Below are 20,451 nucleotides of genomic sequence, written 5' to 3'. Positions count from 1 at the left end.
TCTGCCACAAGTTTTGCAGAGTCCATGAAGTCAAAACTTTCTTCCCCAAATTCCGTACTCTTGCTTCAATTATATGTTGTTGATTTGTTGAGTCTTCTGTTGTTGCTGCATTGTATTCGATTGGTTGGAAGGCGCTTCTATGTGTAATTAATGAATTGTCATTTCCAAAGAATGTTGCATCGATGGTTGTTGTTGGGTTGTTGATGACATTCACACACATTGGGTATGTTGTGAAGTCGGGGTCTTTCAGTTTGAGTTGTATGTAGAAATGCAGGCTTTGATCATCCTTTATCCTCAATGGTTGGTATCCTTCCTTCACTTGATATTTCAGTTGCAAAACAGTGTTTTCTTGGTTGCATTCCAGGGCATCTTTGAGTTTCTGTTGCAAATCTTCATAGTTACAATTGGCAGAAATGTAGTGTCCACTGGCTTCATAATTTTCATAATTCATTCGATCATCAAATTTTCCATTGTAGAAGACTAGGAATGGAATGTCTTTCCTTTCCTGTGTTTTTGCAATGGTTATTAGTCCGAGGCAACGAATTTTAAAACTGGTTTTATTATGTTATGAAATAGAGTACAAACTTACTACTATCTCTGTTCCTTTGTTCAAGCATTGTATTTCCTGTCCAGATTCCTGATTTTGCCATTTTTTTGGTAGTTAATAAACTACAAAGAAACGAGAATAAAACTATTAAGAAACTTCATTTAAATTTTGGGAAACTAACCATTTCTCAAACTGTTCTGTACTCTATCTTTTCCACAATAAATTCCTGCAAAAAACGTAATGAAACTATTATTAAATGATTATGCAACTGTAAACCAACTGAAAAACCACAATTATATCCCCAAAATTACATAGTTATTACGCATTGTCATTTTTCATCATGTTTATTCGAATCAGATCGATTTACAACTATTATAAAACTAATTTGCTACCATTAACATATATCTTACCTTGTATATATGCTAGCTCTTGGTACTTGTCATATAACACTTCTTCATGATTTCGAAACCATTTTCAAACGATAATGCAACTGTAAGCCAACGCAAAAAAAAAAAAAAAAGTTATTAGTATCCCTTGTTTCCTTAATCATAATCAGTTCTTGTTTATTGGTTTTTACCATATGTATTGCCTGTTGCACACCATTGAATCAACCAGAATGCAACTAAAAATGATGTGTATCATTGTTGAAAAAAAAATTCAGTTCATACCTTTTTTTTGGATTTGAGGGGGAGCTCCAGATCTGTTCAATACATATTTACATTGCTTCAATCTGAATTTTCGACGATCGTTTGAGTGATATTGCACTATAAAAACCGAAATCAAATGTTGAAATTCAGTTTCTCCACGGTTGTCCTGCTCTTTTTTTTAAAAAAATTTCTGTTTAGATCGTTGGATTTGTTCGTTTCCTATTGAAATTCGACGGGATTTACAGTTGTTTTACGTTCGATCTGGTTTCATTCTGGTTGCGTGGCCGACTGCATCGATGGAGCTTCATTCATCCTCTCCGTTTGTGACGTGCGGCTGAAGGTAAGGGCAAGTGGTATTTTTGTAATATTTTCATTTTGGGCTGTACAAATGTTCATTGGGCCGGCCCACAGTATTGTTGTAATATTTTTCCATTTTTAGAATATTCCTGTTTTTTTCCCTAAAAATTACTAGACCAACTTAAATCGTAAATTAAAAAAATTTTAAACATAATATATAAAATAATATCCCTAATTATTATAATTACTTATTACTTCTTACGGTTGATGTTGGTGACCTACTCAAATTAAAGAGCTATAGCTACTCACCAATATTTATAAACATCTATATATTGGGTCATTGATTTTCCCTTATCCTTAAAATTAAAAACAAAAAATATTGGTCTAAATATTATCATTATAATAAAAGATTTTAATAGATATTTTTTAATTATATTAATATTGTTATTATTATAATTGTAATCCAAATATACCATAGCTTGAATTTAGCAGTATTTAAATATTATGCTAAATATTATAATATATATATATTTTTTTTGAAATGGATATTATAATATATTAATTATGCAAAATTTAGCATTTTTTTAAGATAATTTGTTGGAAATGGTCTAATCTATATATTAGTTTTAACCATATATTCATTATAGTTACTAATTGTACTATAAATCTACAAAACGATCAATGTTAACCTGAAAATAGTTACAACTTAATTAATGTTAAATTTCTAATTTCATATAATTAAGAAGAGGACTAAATTTCCAATTAAGTGCTAAAATAGTAGTGTATTGTATTTTAGTCATTTTTAAAAATTAGCTCTTATAGAGCTTGTTTGGAACGTCGTATTAGGTCGTATTGTATTGTATTGTATTATATTGCATTGGATTATATATCATATTTTTATATAATACTATGTTAAACTTTAATTTATACTAAAATATTATATATTTATGTGTCCATAAAAGTTAATGTCACATATAGTTTTACATAAAAATATTATATAAAATACAATTTAATATAATACAATACAATACAATACGACCTAATACAGCGTTCCAAACGAGCCAATAGTGTACTAAATCTTGTGCTAAAATGCCAAAAAAAAATATTCTAAATTTAATACAAAATATAACATTATGTAAAATTTAGCACATAGTAGATACAACTTTTTTTATTGCACCTTTGTGATTTATAATTAATAATAAGCACTAATATATATTTTTAATTATAATATTGACATTAATTAACTAATTTTTAAATATTTAATTTATTAATGATTATTAAAAAGATTTTATTTTATTTTTTGTCATAATTTGTATTTTAAAATGTTATTGTACATGAGCACGATAAATAAGAGCTACTAGGTTATTATTAGTAAATAGGTGATACGAGTACTAAGAAAATAAATATTATTGTAAATATAGTATTTGTTTACTTTTATTGTTAAATTTAGCATAACATTTAAATTTTATATTAGAGATGGTCTAATAGTTGTAACTCAAATAAGTTATATAATATATAATTATACAAATAATAATATGTATTTATTAAAAATGATGTGACTCATGCATATGTAAATTTCGAGAGTATTATTGTTAAGTATCAATGGTGTTTCTACTTTTTACAGGTGGTATTTTGTAAATAGTTAGCAATATTTTATAATAATTATTAAATTAAATTATATGAGACTAAGTATTTTTCAAACTCAAAATCACTAAAATAAAATATACATGTATAAAGGATATATGTGTAATTTATGATCTTATTAAGACATTAAATTCTCATAAAAAAGAAATAAAAATAAAGAATATTGTTATGTGGTATTAAAGTATCTAATATTACTATGAAGCGACATTTTATATATAATTGATTAGCAGTTCTCTTTAATTTTTATTAAAATAAAATATATAAAACTCGATATTAAATTATATTAATAATCTGATATTATACATGGTAAAAGTCCTACCCTTTAGTACAATTTCTCTAAAATAAATAATTACTAATTTTTGAACATTGGGGTTGAAGTTTTAATAAATGTGGAAATAATATATTGGTACATTACATGTGCAAGTGTTATTGAGAGAGAGATGTTATTGAATTAATATTTATTAATTATTTCCTTAAAACTAAGTCTCACGTGACCTGGTTTGACATTTAAAAGAAATTCTCATATATCTATTTCTATATAAAGTGTGCCTATATAACTGAAATTCTTGGTTTATGAGAAATTTATGGGTAACTTTTTATTTTTATTTGATAAAATAATAAAATATTATTTATATATAATAAAATAATAATAAAACAATCCTATTAATATTTGAATTGACATTTAGCATATTTTAACTCTATATATAATCACAACTATAACTCTAGAAATTAAAAATATATATATATATATAAAATAATCGTCCATTTTATTTATATTATTTAAAATACTTCATTGTGGTTCAAGATCACAATGAACAGAAAAAGTAGCAAAAACACAAATGTAGTTCAAAATCATAGTAAACTAAGAAATAATGAGAAGAGATTATTAATCATTAAATATTCTCAGTAAACACACTCAAAGAATCGCATTGAGAGAGGAAAAAAAAAATACCAATTGTGATATATATAAATAAATAAAAGCGAAGAATATTATATAATTATTTATATTCTATATAAAGTGTGCCTATATAATAGGAGAAATTCATGGGTGACTTTTTATTTATATTAAAAATAAAATGATTTATTAATAAAAATAAAATAGTTTATTAATTTTGAAAATACAATTTTAAAAATTAAAAAGTAAAAACCAAACCAAACAGATTTTTTAAAATTACCAACCAATCAAAAAATTTCGTGTGGACTCATCTTTTAATAGCTCTACAGGTAGAAAAATATTTTTAGATTGACTCCATTCTATTTATTAATGAATTATTTTCAAGATGACACATTAACTTAAAAATGACACAATAATGACCTACTACAAAGTATACACTTATATTCATTCTATTTATTGAGAATCAAAACTTCAATCTTCTTCACTAGATTAGCCAGAGACACATAATATTTAGACATAAACACATGACACAATATTATAACTCAAACTCAGAAACACTTAGTCGAAACTTGAATGAATAATGCCACTCTTTTAAGTTTTAAGACTGTATATGACTAGGCAATTATGGTTATTGTATTATTATTCCTGCTACATAGTTGATCATTTTTAAATTTTTGATGTGAAATTTCGTATTGTGAGCTTTTTAGAGTTTCTTATAGACTTCAATGAGTAATAGATTTATATAATTATACCTGGAATAAATTTTCATAATGTTGTTTGGTGGATTCCTATTTTGTTATTAGGTAACATAATATTATTATTCGTTAGGTCTGTCACAATTATTATTAAGTGAGAATGAATCAATTTAAAAATCTTTTACTATATTGAAATGTGAGATTGATTTTAATATGAGCTTAGTTATATTTAATTTTATTTTGTATATCTATTGTTTTATTTGAAAACAGGTGAATAAATGACTACACTATATACAACAATTAAGGACATCACTCCAACTACAGAAAGTTGGAAGAATAAAATGAGAGTGTTAAAAAAATTTGAAAAGCGGACAAATAAGAGTTCACCACTCAAATATCAAAAGCTTAATGTTAGCAGACAAAAAAGTATACAATCAGTTAATTTACTGTTGAAATTGTCAATACTCTATTAATAAATGCTATATTTTTTGAATTTTGCCTGTACTCGCGTTGCAACAAATTATTATTTCATAAATATGTTTTTTTCTTAAAAATGAACACAGGGTAATGATGTTGAACCTAATAACTAATAATATTTTTTTTAATTTTTAATTGTATCACTTTTTAATAACGTAGAAAAAAACTAGCATAAAATTTAGTATACGTGCCTCGCACGTAACTTTTTACAAGTATATATATATATATAATATCACATAAACATAATTTAGTAGTAATTCTTGAAAAAATTGTTTTAACTTCGAAAACTGCTCCACCAATGTAAATAAATAAATAATATATAATGCATTTAACTTTTCAACTATATTATTATTGATTTAATAATAGAGTAATTTGAGACGTATATATTTAAATTTAACTACAGATAAATATAAGTTTAATATTTGACCGTAATAATGTATAAGTTATATTTCTAATATTTCTGTAGGTACTTGACCGTGTCAAATCATCATTATTCACGTGATATTTTCTTATTGATATATTTAAATAAATTTTTAAATAAAAAATAAAAATTTAGTGACTAGACTAATAAGGGAATGTCACGTGAGTACGTGACCATTTATTTAACACTTAATGACTAGTATATATATATATATAACTGATTTAGACACACATGCATCTACTATACTAATAAAGAAGAATTACACCTCGAATTAATTGCTTTATTTTAAACTAATTAATAATAATAATAAAGTTACCTAAGTAGGACCCACAAATGGCTGACTAAAGAGAACTTTATTGTCTCGATTTAACATAAGATAAATACTAAAAGACACTAATAGTACCTAGTATCCTCTTATGTATTAATATCGCTATTTGTACAATTAAATATTAAGTCTCATATAGTTTAATATAATAACTTTTAGAGAGTATCGTTAATCAATTGACATGTCTAGAAGGTACTAGATACCACTAGTATCAAGTACTACTAGTGCCTCATAACAATACTCTTAACAAAAACATAGCATGTGAAAATATGATGGTTGGTGTGTAGTAGATAGTCTAGGGAGAGGTGCTAATTTAATTAAGGTAATTTGTGGTCAAATTCTTGAACATTTAAGTTTAGCACTATTAAATCAACTTTTAAGTTGGAAAAATTATGACTAAAGTTTTTAACTTATACAATTATTTTGTCAGTATTTCTTCCGTTAATTTTAGCTATTAAATACTAAATAAATCTATCACTTTGTACCTGTAGCATGATTTTATTAGTCCACATAATATTAATATTAAAAAAATATTTAAAAATTTTCAAAATAAAATAATAAAAAATTAAAAAATATTTTTTTTTTATCATTTTTCTTCCTCTTTTGTTTCTTTCTTTCCTTTTTATTTTCTTTTTTTTTTCTTTATGCTTATTCTTCTTCTTGCTGCCCATTCGAGGTCTCGTCGGGATTTAGGTTTGTACATGATGGGCATTCTCATTAAAAAATGTTATGGTCTGGTCTTCCATTCGACTTTTCTTTGAGGCATGCTACTTTGGTCAAAAGGAGTCTTATCTGAATTCTTGAGCTCATTAATGTATCTCTTTTGAGCGTCATTGCTAGTCCCTGCAAAGTATGGTCCTCCTGATATGATCAACACGTCCTCTCCCTCCATAAGCAAAGGAAGGTCCAGGTTATGTCCTGATTGTCCCCATTGTGGTTGTTCTGGAGGGTTAGGAGCATTGTTTCCTAGTGCTATGTGTGGTTACACATTGCATGTGGGACTACAGGTTGTTGTGCATTGCCCCCTTGTGGGTTGTATTGCTTATTCTTTGCATAGTGGGCAAGAGGTCCATTACATATGAGAGTCTCTATTTCATCTCTTAGATTCCTACACTCATTAGTGGTATGCACAATGTCCTTATGGCATTGGCAATACTTCGTTGGATCCCTCTTCGCACGACTTTCCTTCAAAGGTTCAAGCATCTGAAAGGCCACCCAATGTTTGTTTGTCACATATATGGTTTCTTGTGTCTCCACCAATTCAGAATATATTGTGAACATGGGCTAGTAACCTTTGCTCTTTTTGGTAATGTTTTGATCTTCCCCATTGTCGCTCTTTCTCTTGTTATTGTGCCTAAATTTATTGGCGGTCGTAAGGTTGTTAGTTGTTTGCCTTTAGATTTGTGAAAGTCGTTGTGGTAGTGACTAGAACAAGTTGTGTTGGGGGAAGATGTAGGTAATTGGCTATTTTGGCCTCCTCAATGTTTACATACTTTTGGGCCCTCTTCATGAATTCGTCGATGGTGAGGGAACCTCTTCCTTGGAGGTTATCCCATAATAAAGACCCATGAGTTATGCTGCTCCCAATGCCGTGAGTCTCCCACTATCATCAACGTTCTTGACCTTCGTCAATTCGATATGGAACCTATTAATATAGGCCTTTAGAATCTCACTGGGATGCTGTTTTACATTAGCAAAGGAAAAGCATTTGGATTTTCGAGACTTGGCGACACAAAATTCTTTTTTGAAATCACTTGACAGTTTGTCCCAAGAGGTGATTGAATACTTCTTGAATTTATTGAATCATGTTTTTTTGCTCCTGTCAAGGTCACCGGGAATGACATGCACTTTAGACCCCCACTTACTTGGCTTGTCATCATTAATGTGTTGAAATTACTAATGTGGACTCCCAAACTCAGTACTTCTGTCTTATTTTGTCATGGTTGGCATCTTGAACCCTTGAGGGTATGGCATGCCAAGATGTGTGGAGCAAAAGGCTCAGGTTCCTCATTAGATTTGTATCCCCTAAACTTCCTGTGTGTTCAACAACTGCTGAATTTGTTGTTCTGGCATTGTGATTCATGGGTCGTTTATCACGGGAGCAGGAATGTTGGGACCGGCTGGTGGAGGAGCGTTTGTATTATAACAGGGTACATATACTCCTTGTTGTGGAGGAATGTCATATTGCACCTGATAAGGAGGCTCCCTTTGTGCATGCCCCTTGTTTAAGTGGTCTCTCAAATCAGGTTATTGCCTTTGGTTCAGATGGTCCTGGAGATCCGGTTCCTTGCGTCACGTGGGGGTGTCGAAGATGTTCCTCATAGTATGGAGGAGGAGCATTAATTGTCTTGAACACTCACAGTCTGACTCCTTAAGTCAGAGCGGTAACTATCCCCCATGAAACTAATCGTCCTTTATTATTGAGGCCTCCGAGGTGTAAGCTCTTGCTAGGCGTACAATTATGTTGTGGTAGTTTGAGATCTTGACAAGTAACTATTGTCTCGTTGTGGATGAGGTTGTGCATGTTGTGGTCTAGTCTCCCTGGGTGCCTGTCCCGGACAGGCATAGTTATCACGAGAGACGGTGCACCGTCTTTCCCATCCATGTCCCCTAGGTTGAGGTCCTTGTTGAGCATGGTTGTCTCGGGGGTCCACTCGCCTATCTCGAGGGATTCGAGGCAAGTCTTGACTTGGAAGGCGATTGGGAGGTGTCTTCTTTTGTCGTGACCTCCCTTTCTGGGCTGGTTAATGTGGTGGTGTTGCATTAGTACGAGGAGGCTCAGGATGCCTTATTAGTGATGGGGGGAACCTAATTGGCGAAGGTGGGTTCTGGACATGATTTCTTCGCCCCCCCCCCCCCCTTCATCAACACCAATATCCCTAGGAGCAAGAGATGGTTAAGATGATTAGACTGCATTATTGTGTGTTGTGCCCCTCTCCTCATGGGAGCCTCTCCGTGGGGGATGTGTAGTATTGTCTTGAGGGGCAGTATGTCCTTGTGCGTCCCTCTTAGTTTGTTGTTATGTAGGAGGTGTTGGATATTATTTTACCAGGATCTTAGATCTACTCACAAGTATGTTGATTAACACCCTAAATATAAACCTTCTAAAACGATGAAATAAACACATATAAAGTTTAGGAAACCTTACATTGGGTGCAGCGGAATTAAATGACTCCTTCCGTTCAGATCTCTAACCCTTGTATCCTTTCTGTCGCAGAGTATTATCAAGATCTGAACCAGGATCTCTTTCTCTGAATCTTTGATGCTGAAACTCCTTTGCTGATGATCTTTCTTCACGATCTTCCTCACTATGATTGAGGTATTGCTTGTTGTGTGTGGGCACTACTCTAATCACTAAGGGGTTTCGAAATTATCAAGGAAGAAGAGAGAGAGAGGGTGGCGGCCAAGGTAGAGAGAGAAAGGCTCAGGTTTTCTGAATCAGAAGTGTAATTTTCCTAAAGCCTTCACTTCCTATTTATAGCATTCCACTAGGGTTAGGTTTGAATTATTTGGCATTAAAATAATGAAAATATCAGTTTAAATTACATACAAAAGTGGTCGGCCATGGCTTATTGGGTTTGGGCCTTGGTTTTTGCAATTTTGCAGTTTTAACACTTTTGTATCTAATTTTCTCAAAAATGCCAATTTTCTAATTCAACCATTTAAATGTCAATTCTAATTATTTAATAACTATAAATAATTATTAAATAATATTGTCATTTATCATATTTATTAATTGAACCATACAAAGTATCATAATTAACAAATATGCCCCTAACAACTCTTTCTTTACAATTTCGCCCTCACTTAGTGAAAATTTCACAAACAGACATAGTCTAATCTGAGAATTATAATTGATTAATCAAAACCAATTACATGAGTCTTACAAACAATATTATCTCAACTAGTGCGGGGACCATGGGTCTATATAACTGAGCTTCCAATAAGTAGATCAAGAATTTAGCACTAAAATTCACTAACTTATTAATTCTTCGTTGAATCCACGCATAGAACATAGAATTGCACTCTCAGTATATAGAATGCTCTATATGTTCCACCATATAGACGCATCATTAGTTATCCATTGTTATAATCCTAATGTGATCAATGATCCTCTATATGAATGATCTACACTGTAAAGGGATTAGATTACCGTAACACCCTACTATGTATTTTATCCTTAAAACACTTGACCCCATATAAATGATATTTCAGCTTATGTAAAATGATTACTCCACCATTTATGTTCGTTTGGTCAAGCTCGAAGGAGATCATTCTTTGCTTACTATTCGCCAGATAGAAGCTATAGATTCCATGTTTATGTTAGCGCTCTCACTCAATTGCACTACCGTGTTCCCAAAATGTACGTATCACCCTGACCTAAAAGTAGGCTTAACTAATAAATCAAAGAACACGAATAGCCTTTCAAGATTGAGCCTAATCATAACAGGATTAAGAACATTTGATCTAGGATCAACTTGGCGATATTAACTTGAATAGATTTTACGGTAAGTTTAATTAAATCTAAGTCAAAGTTCAATATCGGTCCCTTCCGATGCATACTCCATGCATCCAACCTGAGCTTTACTTTAACCAATGTTCTGGAAAGAACATAGCATTTCTCCAAATGCAAGTAAACTCTTGTTGTAGATTATCATATCAGTAAAACCCTGTGTCTGATAAATCTAGGAAACTTTATTCACATAGTCATGTTTACTTTCTAATGTGACGACAACACAATAAACAGGATCAAGTATGTGAAAAAGGTTTAAGATGAATTTATAAATCAAATAGACAAGCAATTGATAAAGTGAACCAAAACATACACAAATGAATGAAAAATACTTCTGTTTCTTTATTGATGTTGAATAAAATAGATTACATTGAAATGGAGTTTTATTTAGGGCATAAAACCCGACAGGAGGGGGTGTATTGTTCCTCCTATCCTCACAACCCAGGGTTGTTACCCGTTGTCGTTGTTGTAATGGAGGACACTCACTCCTCTTGCCATGGGTGTCGTTCTCATAAGAAGGTCATTGTGATATGGAATTACGATTAGTATCTCGGCGCCGGGTTGTTTGTGACCTAGACATCTCTTGGCCTTCGATAGGGTAGGACGTAGAATGACTCCCACAGGGTCGCCCCTTCTTATCGTATTAGAACGTTCGTGGGTTCCTCGTCATTGTGGCCTTGTGGCCTCTTGAGCACCATACCTCTCTTGCCACTCTCTATTGAGTCTAAGAGTTCCATCTAGGCATTAGAGTAATACCTCATCTTCCATGAACACCTCATAGACATTGGTAGTTTGTCGTACACCATGGGATGGTGATGACGAACTTCTAGTATCTCGGACTTGACTTTCGTCATCAGGCATGGGTTGTTTTCTTGGGCGTTGAGAGGTCCCTTTACTAGTGGGTTTAGTGGGTTGATACTCTTCATAGTTTTCCGTTGTATTTTTTTCTTTCATGGGGTCACCATGGTCTTCTTCCTCATAGTTTGTCCGTCTCGTACTCACCATGATGGTAAGTTGTAATCAGCACTTGTGTTCACTGCTCTTAATGAAAGTACCAAACTATTGATGAGATTTTTCGTCAATAGATCTAAGAAGATTGTAAATGAGCAAGATGAATGTAAGCAATAGTTAATCAAAGTAACCCAATTTGTAAAAGTAAATTCGATAAAGATGAACACGAGAATTTTATAGTGGTGCACCCCCTTTCGGCGGTAATAGACTAATCCACTTGGAGTGTTATTTATCTCAATACTTGAGGAGAGTTCTCGAGAGTTATGTTCTCCAAGAGTTCAATTATTAAGTGAGTTTTTAGAATGAGAGCTCGTGAGTATCAAATTCAAGGTCCCTGTACAAGTGACTTCACTCTCTTTATATAGGTTTTCATCTAGGATTTAAAATCTCTTAACCATAAGAGCACCTTCCTGTAACTATAATCAGGTTAAATTTAAAATACAAAATTACATTTCAAAATAAATATCTAAAAAATGATAAAAGATGGATATGTCTTCCAAGTCATGTTGATGAGTTGTGAGAGGCACGTATACCGCTAAGGTAAGACCCCTCTCTTGGACCGAGGTGATGGGAGCGTGAGGCTCCTCTATTGGGCCGAGGTGATGGGAGCATGAGGACCCCCTCCTTATAGTCCAATGTGAGGAGGTACTAAGAACACATGAGGTGGTACTAAGATGTCTCCTTGAGATGCCATGAGGAGGTGAGACCCCATTGAGAGGACTCCATTAGGATGCCCCGGTGAGATACTATAGTCTTTTTCATATTAAAAAAATTTAATACTATTAATTTTTTTTTTAGGAATATTAATAATTTCACAAATGTATTAGGTTAGTGATATGATATTTCTTCAAATGTTAACATTCTGGTATTTTTGAAAGCTATTTATTGTTTCAATATGATATAATGGGAGCACCATATATAGAGAAATGCTAAAGGGCACTAGTGGTGCCTGACACCCTCTTATGTGTCAATATCGCTATTGGTCCAACTTAGTATCGAGTCTCATATAATTTAATATAATAGCTTTTAAGGAGTATCGCTAACTAATCGCAACGCGACATGTTGCAAAGGTACTAGGCACCATTGGTGCCTAATAGCAATACTCCCGTATATAATATGCCATTAATTGGGCTATTCACTGCATAATTAATGTGACCATAAATTATTTCAACATATTTTCCTCACAAGAAAAAAGAAATTATATATACAAGGTATATAAATAAAAATAATTTAGTGTGATATACAATAAGCATTTATTTTTCTCATCCTCTCCATCTTAACTCATCTATTTCCACTTAAAAAAACCCCTCATCTACTTTCTATCTTTTAATATTTTTTAAAAATTTATTATAAATTTAAAGTGAAATCATGTAAATTTTACATTTAATTACCATAAATTATTTTGTCTTCTAGCTAGCTAGAGTCCGTACATTGTTTCTTATATGAAGTTTCTACTAAAATATATTGTTATTAGACTTAGCAGTGATAGATCTAAAATTCAAAGTGAGGAGAATAAACTTATTAAAAAAGAAAAAAAAAAGTATTATTGGTAGATTTAAACATTGACCTCTATTATATATACAATCAAGCTTACACAAAAACTGATATTATGTCTATAAATATTACTTACACAAAAATTAATATTAAGTATCTATAAATATTATCTTCTATTACAAATTACTATATATTGTACTAACTAAAATGCATGTATAACATATATACGGCCTCTTACTTAACATCATACTAATGTAACACATTGTTGATAATTAATATTTTCTTATATTATTTATCAATATATATATTAAAATTCAAAATTAAATTATACCTATAACGACATATATATACCACGTTTGGTGATGTTTGGCACCTTAAAATATCTCATAATATTTCTCCTACTAATAAAAAGATCTCATAATTTATATTAGGCTAATTAATAATTTTTTCCCTGAACTTTGACATGTATTAAATTGTGCCCCTGAACTTTTTTGGCTGTTAAAAATTCCCCCGAACTATTGAGATTGTTAAATTTAAAGACTTTAGTCTAATTTTAGTAAAAAAATTCTAACAATGATGAAAGTTCAAGGGGTATGATTTAATACATATCAAAGTTTGAGGGGCATGATTTGGTAGATATTAAAGTCTGGGAAGCATGATTTAGTACATAAACAATCAATGAAACAGTAAAATTGAATGAAATTGGATAAAAATCCTTAAATTTAACAATCTCAATAGTTCGGGAGAATTTCTAATGACCAAAAAAATTCAAAAGGCACGATTTAGTACATGTCAAAGTTCGGAGGTAAAAACTATAATTAGCCTTTACATTAATGAATATAACATATATTTCATTTCCTTTCCTATAAAAAAAAGGGTCACAAATAAATGCCCACAATAAATGTTGGTCCAAAATAATATATCCTATAGTTTAAATTTTAAATGTCATCTCATCAATATTATTTATTATTTTATAATCATATATATACAGTGAACACAAGGATCATCAATATTACATGAAAATTTAAACTTTTCCTATCAATATCACCAACCCAATACACATAACTCCTTAATTATTTATTCATTTATTTATTAATAAGTACCTTCATTAATTATTTATCTAATATAACAACGTACAAACATCCATACATAATAATATTATTATAATATACATATATATATATATAAATACTTGTAAGTAAGTTTCACTCTCTCTCTCTCTCTCAAAATTTTCAACAAAGCCAGATCTTCTTTCTTTCTTCTTCTTCTTCTTCTTCTTATTATTATTCTTTCTTGAAAATAATAACAAGAAATAATTGTGATGATCAAAGTTTACAAATGCAGCTATAAACCCTAGCTACTCCTTTGATCATCATCATCATGAATATCTTCTTATTAATAATATTAATCCTTTTTTTTGTTGTCGTTTCTTCCTCATCAACGACAACAAAACCATTAAAGAATATCACCAAGAACACTCTTTCATCTTCTTCTTCTTCTTTATCTTCTTCACCATCAACAACAAAACACGGCGAAGTAGTGATCAAACCCCGAGCACCCCCCACCGTAGCAGGGGATGATAATTACCGTCGAGTGTTCTACATCAAGAACACGACGCCGTTTAATAACAGCAAGATGATGATGAGTAGTACTCCTTCAACGACAACGATGATCAATAATAGAAAGACGAAAAAGAAGAAGAATAAGAAGAAAACGACAATGATGATGAAGAGAAAAAAGAAGAATAATAAAGATTTGGAAACGACAAGTCGTTCATTCTCTGTTATGTTGCCAAAGGGTTTCGTCCCTCCCTCTGGTTCGTCCCCTTGTCATAATGAAAACCCTAACTCGGTTGTTTTTTTCTGTGAACTCGTTACATCTTCCAAACCCTAATACTAATATTAATCATAAATATTAATGATAATTTTTTTGTTTTTTGGTTTTTTTTTTTACATAATATCTCATCTATTGTAATACATAGCTACTTGTAGTTTTTAGTTATATTATTGTAATAATAAATATATAGTTATTACACATATATAATAGTAGGTATATATACCAAAAGCATTAGTTAAAGAAATAAAATTGAATTTGATTATATGGTGATCTTTTTTTTTTTTTCTTTTTTCTTTTTGTGTATATATGAAATTATATATATATAAAGCTCTTATATTATTTAATTTATTAATTAGTTTCAATCCATGTTGCATTTACTTTTTCAACAAATTATTCAGTTTCACATAAATGACATATATAACACTTTTAAAATTATTTCTCTTCAACAATTGATATAGGGCTTTTTTATAATAATAAAAATATTTAAGTGTAATTAATAATGAGAATTAAGAAAAGTTAATTAATATGAGTACCAAAAATAAAAGAAAAAGAAAGAGAAAGAGAGTACCGACACCAATTCCTTTATATTAATTGTAAAATACTTCATCACTGCATATATAATAATTGTTATTACTGTTTCTTTTATTAATAACCAAATTATTGCACAAGTCACATATATCTGTGTGTGAATATTAATTAATTACTGCATTTATTTTCGAATTTTCAGCTTGGCAGATGAATTCTTTCCCATATATTAATTTTGATAAAATAATAATTAAGAAAAATTAAAAAAAAAAATGGCGTCTGTATATATATGAGATCAATTAATTAATAATTAATTAAGAAACTATATATACTAGTTCTGTTGTTATGCAAATAATAATGCATGTGCGATGACCCTATATAATATATAAATAATTGGCCGTAAAATTTTAATTTTTATATACTCAATTTTATTATTATTTTTTTTTGACCAATTTGAAGTTCCAGTTAAATATCTCCACTAATTACTAATTGAAAATTACTGTACACACTCATGTATATGTATATAAGTGAAAGTAAAACTTGGATACTAATATAGTTATAATCCTATCCCATTAGTATTTAATAATAATATTATCAGTCACCTTAAATTAATAAAAAATATAAATATATACAAAAAATTTTGCCAAAAAAAATAAATAATAAAATTTTGCCGCAAATAACTCTCTATATATAAATAAATAAATATACATATTGTATGTGTCTCAAAATTATTCGACTTTTTATCAAGGTATAATGGTTTATATATATAATAATAAATATAGCTAGAGGCATATAAAAATTGGGTCAGAAATAGTAAGATGTATGTTTGTTGGGTTTGACATGTTTGTATAAATATATATATATATATGAAATTTTAAAATAATAAAGTATGTGTTTTGAAAGCAAAAAAGTCAAAGATATATATATGTTTGTGAAAATTGAAATAATAATATGTAAGCATGAAAAGATTAAAGAAAGCCATGTGAGTGTGCATCGTTTGAGAGGTTTCATTTCGTAGCGTATACTCCATGCATGCAAACAATCTAAACCTCTCTTTCTCTTTCCCTCATATATATAAATATAATTATATATATTCCTATATTCTTGCCCTAAAAAAAGTACTCCCTTTGACAATTGCCAAATTAATTTTTTAATTAACTAAATGATTTTGTTCATATATATCTATAGTATGGTTAGGGTCGGTTCTAAAATTTAGTAGAGCATAAGTAAAAAAATTATTTTTGAGTTCTTATTTAGAAAAAAAATATGATATTTTTTAAAATTAATAAAAAAATATGTGTAATTTTAAAAGGAAAAAGTATTTTTGGGGCCTTGGGATAGGTGGGCTCTAAGCATGGGCCTAGCCTGCCTATGCACAGGCACTACAAAAGTTTTTACTTTTAGTCACAACAAAACTTGTGATTAAAAGTGAAAAATTTGTGACTATTATAAATTATTATTCTTACGTTGTGACTAAAAAGTCCGTGATTAAAAGTATTAGTCGCAAAAATTACAATTTGTTGTGACTAAAATTAAATTAGTGACAATTTGTGTCTAAAAAATATATTTAGTCACAAGTAATTTTTTTGTTGTGATTAAAAGTCACATTAAATTACAAATTTTTTTTGTTGTGATTAAAAAGTTGTCACTAAAAGTGACATTTTTTTGTGTAGTGAGGGCCAACCTGAGTATGGTGTATCAACTCTAGGTGTTTCATCTTCAATTTATAAAATAATTATTATTAAAACAATAAATTACCATTCTTATAATATCTTTTGAATAGAGTTCATTAGTCAGTAAGCTTGCAAAATTATCGAGCAATAATTTTTACAAATTTACCGACTAAATATAACCCTACATAACTCGACGAGAAGTTGTTTTAATCAGAATTAAAAATAATAAAATAAAAATAACTAGTACTACAACTACTCTCAAATTTTGTCAAAGGTTTACAAAAATAATAATGATAAATTTGACCTTAATTAATTGCCTCGATGGCTCAAAATAACAACTTTAGATGCACCGACCATCTTACCTACCATGTAATATTCAGTACTTCTTGCACTAATATATAATTAATATATATAAATAAATATCATCATTTCAATTAAATATAAAATTATTTAAACTTGTTATGAATGTTAGGTCCGAGTATAATGAATATAGAATTATTACGAACTTCCTACTTGCTGAGCTAATATATATAATAATAATAAGGACAAAATGCTTTTTTGCCCCCTTAACTATTACGGGTGTAGACTCATACCCCCCGAATTTTTTTGTTTGGCAAAAATCCCCCCCGATCTATGATAAACAATGAGAAGTCCTCCTTCTGTTTGGTTCTGTCTAAAATATTAACGATTTCAATACTAGTTTCTATGTAGGTGAGAAAACTGATGGTTGTTGAAATTATTAATACCCTTGACATATAAGTGGTGCCTTTTTCATCATCTTCTTCATTCTTCATGCTCCAAACCCTAATTTCTTTCTATTATTCTGCAACTTATTTATTTCTAAAATAAAAATTGCTTTCTTTGTGTTGTTCATTTGTCCCTAAATTTTAGTGAGCATCATGTCTTCATTTTCTTCTTCAAGCAAATCAGTATCAAATAGAAAATATGAAGATCAACTTTGGAATAAACAAACTAGAAAAATACTGTTTGTTTCATTCAGTACCCTCAAGACTAACAAAATTATACCCCACAAACACATATTCCAATTTTCACTATTTTTCCATGTGATACACGGTCAAACAAAATGACAAAACAAATGCCTAAAAAGCATTCACATAACCCCAAATATTCTCAGTACAAAACAATTAAAGCCTTTAAAATGGAGCTCTTGGTACAAGTGTATTTACACATATAAACAAAATCATCATCCACAGAGAAAAATTTATCCATGGTGTTAGAAATACATAAATAGTATAAGAATAATTGATGATAAAAGTCATACCATAAGATGGAATTATTTCACTCATGGTGTCCCCAAATCCAAAATAAGAACCCACTTTGTGAGGTTTGAAACTTTCAAGTGAAGCTTCTCCAATGACTACTTTCCTTCCACGTTGCTTTGAAAATGTCGAAGCTTTGTTATGCTCTGGAATTTCAAAGGGTATGGTTGGTTATACTCTAAAAATTTTGGAACTTAGGGCTTGTTATTCACTCTGAGTTTCTCTCTGCAAATTATAACACTACAAGAAATCCAGCTTTTACCGGCGCATTGTTGCGCCGGCAAAAGTACACTGACTGCGCCGGTAAAGCTTTGCCGGCGCAGTTGTGCGCCGGCAAAGCTTATCTGGGAAGCTTGGTCGGTAAAGGACTTTTTACCGGCGCGTACATTAATCGCGCCGTAAAACGTCCTTTTACCGGCGAGGAATAACGCCGGCAAAAAATAAGCGCCGGTGTTAAAAAATGCCCTTATCCGCCTTGAACCTGCTATGATTAGGTTTTGCCGGCGCAATAGTGCGCCGGCAAAACTATTGGCGCCAACGGTCAGATTGGCGCCAATAGTTTTGCCGGCGCATGTAAGGCGCCGGCAAAACTATTGGCGCCAATCTGACCGTTGGCGCCAATTGTTTTTGCCACTTTTTACCGGCGCACTATTGCGCCGGCAAAAGTATTAAATTTTATTTTTAAAAAAATTTAATTAATTATATTTAATTAATTTTAATATTAATTAATTAAATATAATTAATTATATTTTTTTAAATAATTATAATATTATATTAACAAAATAAACCAACATAATTTACATTACAAGATAAACCAACATTAATTACTACTAAAATCAGTATATAAACAAAATGTTAAATGTTCGAACTGGATAATAAAAAAAGTACAGTTCTATAGGCGGGTAATGTCGTCATCGTTGTTTCTCTGAGTCTCGGGAGGCTGCGATGACGATCCAAGACCAGCCAGCGGCTCGATGATCCGGCACTGTGAGTGGGCAATGGTGGAAGATCCATGGGAGGCAAGTTGAAACCCGGCACAGCTCGAGAAAGATACTCAAACTGATCTTGGAATCGTCTGAGGTAGAGTTGTTGTGTCTCATACTGCTGCCTCGTATGTTGAGTTGTCTGCTCCGCTTCCTCCACTTTTTTCTGTAAAGCCTCGTACTGTTCCATTGTAACAGTCGGTTGGGCTGAAGGATGCGTGGCAGGTGCTCTTTTGGCCCCAACTCCCTTCAGTCTGGGGAGATGACCAAAGCCTCTAAGATGCCGAGATCGTTCCCCGAGTACTTGCGTCATAACAGGTAAGTCTCGGGGTACTGTGTAGGATCGACAGCAGGCTCTTCGGGCTCATCTGCAGTGGGCGCTGGTTGAGTTGCCGCTATTTCAACCATTTGCTCCTAAAACAATTAAACAAGTAAGTTAAATGGTTAATTTTAACACAAAATAAATTGAAAGAAATAAATAAAAATTGAATTAAAACGTAAACTTACGTAAGCTTGTTGCGCGAACTCGTTGCGCCAATCGTTGCCTTTATGGTGAAACTTTTGAAAAGTTTCCACCGCAGTTGGCAGTTCTCCTGTGTCGGGGTTAGCCTATTTTCAAGAGAAAATATATTAGTACTGTTATTTTAATAGAAAAAGTTAAATGAATGATAGTTAAATATAAACTTACCCCTTCGACAACATGTGAAACAATGGGCTTGGAGCCCCAGCCTCCTAAAAATTTCATCTTACCCCGACTTTCTTTATTTTTCGCTGCTCTCGTCGTATTTGCAAGTCTTGCAAATCCATTCTCGCCTTGTCGGTATCCTTTGACTTCCCGTCGATACTTAGAAGAGTACCTACTAAGCTATCACACACATTTTTCTCAATGTGCATTACATCAAGATTATGTCGTAAGGACTTTGACTTCCAGTACTCAAGCTCAAAAAAAATACTTTTTTTAGACCAATTGAGCTCTTCACTAGAACGCTTCCGTTTCACACCCCCGAACTGTTTGTGTTTTCCAGGCAAAGTCAATGGAATTCGGTCTAATTGAGATAAAATATCATCCCCCGTCAATACAGGAGGTGGTGCTCTCTTCTCAGGCTTACCATTGTACTTTTTGCTTCTCCTTCTCGGATCACTCATTTCGAGAAAGCGTCTGTGGCCAACATATCCAATCTTACTATT

Source organism: Cannabis sativa, chromosome 7 (assembly GCF_029168945.1).
Source record: "Cannabis sativa cultivar Pink pepper isolate KNU-18-1 chromosome 7, ASM2916894v1, whole genome shotgun sequence".
NCBI classification, from domain to species: Eukaryota; Viridiplantae; Streptophyta; class Magnoliopsida; order Rosales; family Cannabaceae; genus Cannabis; species Cannabis sativa.
Note: the sequence above shows the minus strand (reverse complement) of the source record.